Genomic DNA, 5,000 nt, shown 5'->3' with positions numbered 1-5,000 from the left:
AACTATAACTGTGTAACAACTTATGCTCTGGGGTTTACATAGACTGATAATTGCTGTTATATTATTATAATATACTTGAAATTAAGAAAGTTTTTTTTTATTGAAAAAAAAATCAATTTAGTTATGTATCCAGTTTTATTTTCTTATACCATTAGAAAAGACAAGTGAAGAAGAATCGTCCATAAATTTGCAGTCAATAGTTAATGGTTCCAATTTATTTGTCCTGAATTTTTACTTTTGTAACTGAGAATCCACATTTTCTTTTCAATAGAAAAGAAAGGAAAGTTTTAGATATTGTGTGTCTTGAGATACTATAACCAATTGAAGGTATGGATCCGATCTAAAAATGAAAAAGAAAAGGGAGATACTCTCCTTTTTTTGTTTGTAACCTTTTGGCGACATGGCCGAGCGGTAAGGCGGGGACTGCAAATCCTTATTCCCCAGTTCAAATCCGGGTGTCGCCTGATCAACAAAAACTCGAAATCCTAACGTCTCCTAACGTCTAGGATTCAAGGAAAACTAAAGTAGTGGAAGGAATCAGTAAATCTTGATATGGGAGCCCCTTACTAATGGAGTGGCTACTAGAGGAGTCTTGAATTAGATTGGATAACGGGAGTGTCTAATTAACTAATGAATGGTTGTAGAAGGGTTGGAAGATACTTTGTATACAGACGGATGAAAGTCTCTGAGTGTTCAGGCATCCAATTAATATTAGATTGGATAGATAATTGGCTTTTACTTAATGAGGGACACCAAAAGAAAGAATAAGTCTTATTATTGATACATGTGAGTAACATTCTTTTGATACTTCCAAAAGTGTTACTGCGCATTTTGCTTGTGCTTAATGGTTCTCGATTTTACTCGAAATCATATAAGAGCTTGTTATAAGCGGATTTATCGAAGTGATTCATCAACGGTGGCGTGTCACAATTCCCTTTTCTTTTTGACTCTGCGCCAGTAATTACACTATTATTAGTGAACAATAATGGAAAAATTGAATTCCTTCATATTTGTTTCATATTCATAGAGATAGGGGACATAATACACATGGATATAGTAAGTCTTGCTTGGGCTGCTTTAATGGTAGTCTTTACATTTTCCCTTTCACTCGTAGTATGGGGAAGAAGTGGGCTCTAGGGGTACTCCTAATTGGGGTTGAGGAATCAAACCGTATCAATTGTTTTCTAGATCGTTTTGCAAAGCCTTTTTTTATTTTAACTATTTTATTAGTCTTCATTTCGAAATTCTTGGATTCTAGTGGAGTAATGTATTCTATGAATAACACCTTTTCAATCAAAATCAAATAAACATTTCAATAATCCCCATGTTCGTATTTCGAAAGTAAAAGGGATCCGGATGATAGGCAATAAAAAAAAAGAATTCTTCCTAAATTTTCTATTTTGATGAACCAGCTCTTACCAGAGTTATGAACGGACAATGAGGGACAAGGAACCCCCTTTGTTTTCTGTATTTGCTTGTTTTATTTCCTCCTCTTTACTGTTCAAAGAGAAAAAAAAGTCTTTTTTTTATTTAATTTCATTTTAATAAGATCTTGCCTTAGTGTAGTCACATATTAGACACTTACCCCCTGTTTTATTTGAATTTCATTTATGAAATGCTTTATTGACTCATTTCATATCATGGATCAAAGAAGTTAAATTCAAAATCGGCAGGGTATACCCTTTTTTCGAAACGAAATACGAAGAAAAGTTACCATAGAACTCTTTGGATCATCTGTCAGTTGCTCAACGAATTACTTTTTGGAATGTTCAAAAAAGATTACTTGGTTTTTTTTTTTTTATTAATTTAATTAATATATGCCTATTCCATTCCATTTTTCCTTCATTTCTGATTATTTTAATAGGAATCTCGGTATCCACCAAAAAAATCAAATCCATGAAATGAAAGAATTATAAAATCGTAAGACTTGCCTTTCAATTATTTCAGATTAATTGAAATCAACACAAATAAAATAGATCAAGCGAAGAAATAAAATTGAGATACTATGTACAGTACATATCTTTAATTGATATCGACATGTATGAAGATACATATTGTGGATTCATCTATATTAAGCTTGTATCTTTCTACATTACAATAATAGATATAGATAGTATGGTAGAAAGATTCATATTTTTTCTACCATACTATCGAGTTTTATAGGATACTGCTGATTCTAGTCCATTCATTTTATTTAAGACGTGAGATTTGAATCCTTTTTTCTTAACTCCTTGATAAAAGTCAAGTTTCATTCAAATTAATCACTTTGACTGACAGTTTTACGTATATTATAAGTAAAAAGCGGTAGGAACTAGAATGAACAGCGCTGTAGCAATAAATGCGAGAATATTTACTTCCATAATTTCATTGTTTTTTTACTTCGCAATAACTCGATTTAATCCCATAGAGATGATAAATTTGTCGCTTGTAAATTCAATGCAATGACTTACATTTCAATGACATCGAATCGGATCAATATCATGAATAACAATATCTAGGCTATCAAATCGATTCACCGTCGAGAATTGAATAGTATAACATAGGAAGATCTTTTATCCACACCGAATACAAAAAGTGATGCCTGGTCCAATCAAAAGAATTCCTTTATTTATATATATTCTTTTCCACCCTTTCTTTTCGATAATCTACCGCCTTCCTTGTACAATCATCTGATGATGTATCATCTGACTGCTTTTCCACTTTCACCGTTTACAAATAGTTTCCAAATAAACCCCAACAAAAAAGAGAAAGGAAAAAATAAATAAAAAAAAAGATAAAGATATCGTTGGGAATGAAATTCTGTCATTTGTATCCCCTTTGACAGAAAACGGAGGGATCTATTGATGTATTTTAAAATTTTATCCGTCGGGACTGACGGGGCTCGAACCCGCAGCTTCCGCCTTGACAGGGCGGTGCTCTGACCAATTGAACTACAATCCCAGGGAAATAAAGAAAAGTGTACAACAGAGATAGTCTTATGATTTCATTCAAGCCATTTTCTATTTAGATTTTAGATTCGAAGCCGGGTTGTAACAAACAAAGGCGCGAGTAATATATTGATATCCATACGGGTATGCACTTTGAGTGAGAGCGACGCGGATTACTAGTTACTAGGAATCCTTTCGTTATTGCCAAATAAATCGATCAATAATCAATTTGAAAATGAAAACAAAAAAGAGTCTTCTTTTTTGTTTACTTTACTCTTTTTCTTTTCATTAAACTTTCTATTTAATGATCCTGATATGAATCTAGAGCGTTATCAAGGTCATAATTTATGGGAACAACTAAATAAATAGAACAAAATAAAAAACAAATAGCGGTAGGGATGGATATATCACAAAATTGGACTTTTTTTATTCTTCCCTAATTTTTTTGTTTGGCTTTTCGGGAAAACAAAATACAAAAAATGGGCATTTTAGGTTATGGCGGATCAGCGAATTATTGGGCCGAGCTGGATTTGAACCAGCGTAGACATATTGCCAACGAATTTACAGTCCGTCCCCATTAACCGCTCGGGCATCGACCCAGGAAGAATCAATTCTAGGTTTATTGATAATCCATGATCAACTTCCTTTCGTAGTACCCTACCCCCAGGGGAAGTCGAATCCCGCTGCCTCCTTGAAAGAGAGGTGTCCTGAACCGCTAGACGATGGGGGCATACTTGCCTGACCGCGACCATACTATGCTCATAGTATGAGCAGTTTTTTGAAATTGTCAATATAATGGAATGACTAGAGCCGAGAGCTTTTTCCATCTTTTATGATTTTCCATTTTAGATTCACGATTTATACTCAGTAAATCATTCATCGCCACTCTATTCGATATAGAAATAAATTAGATAAATTCAATCTATTATATAAATATTTATTAGAAATAAATAGATATTATAAAAATAGAAATAAATAGATATTATAAAAAGAAACTAGATTATATTAATAATACAAAGTATAAGATCAGTGATTGGTTTAACATAAACATAAAAAAGGGAGTTAACCTTCATTTTTTCCACTTTCATTCATTGATTCACTCATTATTACGACGAGACAGGCATGTTTCTATCTCACACTAAGCCGGTAAATTAACAAAAAGTAAATCGGGAATTTTGGAAGAGGCAGCAAGAAGTTATCGAAAATTATGTGTGTGTGTTTTTTTTTCTAAAAACTAAAAATTGGGTTCGGTGGACAAAGCAAATCCCTTCATCACATGTTTCGATAAAATAGATTGGATCTATGTCGAATTGCTAAGGTACCTGTATTAATCAAATAAATGAATTTCGTTCTGTTCTGATAAGCCAATTATGATTGGCCTTGAAACAATTCATTGCATTGATATTTATCAAACCCAATACCAATAAAACCATTTTACCCTCTACACGTTAAGTAAATTAGAATTCTCATTCCTGAGAGCTACTAGCCACTATGAGTCTACTGCATATACTTATATATATATAAATAGATCTTATCCGTCTACTAATTCATTCAGTAATTGAATCGAACCGCCCTTTTAACTCAGTGGTAGAGTAACGCCATGGTAAGGCGTAAGTCATCGGTTCAAATCCGATAAGGGGCTTTTGACTTTTTTTTTTCATAAAACTCCTATGAAATGGTAGTATTCATATTGAATACTAGGGATGTTGTTTTTATTGGTAATAAAACCCAACTGTATATGTATAATAATTGAATTAGAAATTGTATAATTTAACTCTAATAAGTTATTATTCTAATGAGTTAGAGTAGAGTAATTCTAAAAGAAAGTTGAAATTATAATGAATAATGATAAGCCGTCTCTTGAAGCGACAAATATATATTTCTATTTTGTTTTGATTTTGAATTAGATTATTCCAATCAAATCCATTGTAAAGAATTGTAAAGATTAGAAATCAACAAAAGAAAAAGTAAGTGGATCTAACCCATTGAATCGTGACTATATCCACTATTCTGATATTAAAATTCGATAGAGATGAAATTGGAACAGTCGATTTCTTTTTATTTCATATTTAT

General features: G+C 32.3%; 3 non-coding genes across 3 annotated transcripts; 1 reads left to right on the top strand and 2 right to left on the bottom strand.

Annotated features, from left to right (window-relative positions):
- Positions 1 to 2,866: 2,866 nt before the first annotated feature.
- Positions 2,867 to 2,940, bottom strand: TRNAD-GUC (transfer RNA aspartic acid (anticodon GUC)). The gene has a single exon. It is a non-coding gene; the product is annotated as a tRNA-Asp (tRNA).
- Positions 2,941 to 3,442: 502 nt separating this feature from the next.
- On the bottom strand, positions 3,443 to 3,526 carry TRNAY-GUA (transfer RNA tyrosine (anticodon GUA)). Its single transcript has one exon. It is a non-coding gene; the product is annotated as a tRNA-Tyr (tRNA).
- A 971-nt stretch (positions 3,527 to 4,497) lies between these two features.
- Positions 4,498 to 4,569, top strand: TRNAT-GGU (transfer RNA threonine (anticodon GGU)). The gene has a single exon. It is a non-coding gene; the product is annotated as a tRNA-Thr (tRNA).
- The last annotated feature ends 431 nt before the right edge of the window (positions 4,570 to 5,000 follow it).

Source organism: Gossypium arboreum, unplaced genomic scaffold (assembly GCF_025698485.1).
Source record: "Gossypium arboreum isolate Shixiya-1 unplaced genomic scaffold, ASM2569848v2 Contig00413, whole genome shotgun sequence".
Taxonomy (NCBI): Eukaryota; Viridiplantae; Streptophyta; class Magnoliopsida; order Malvales; family Malvaceae; genus Gossypium; species Gossypium arboreum.
The sequence above is the reverse complement of the archived record's forward strand: the minus strand, read 5'-3'. Positions and strand labels throughout refer to the sequence as shown.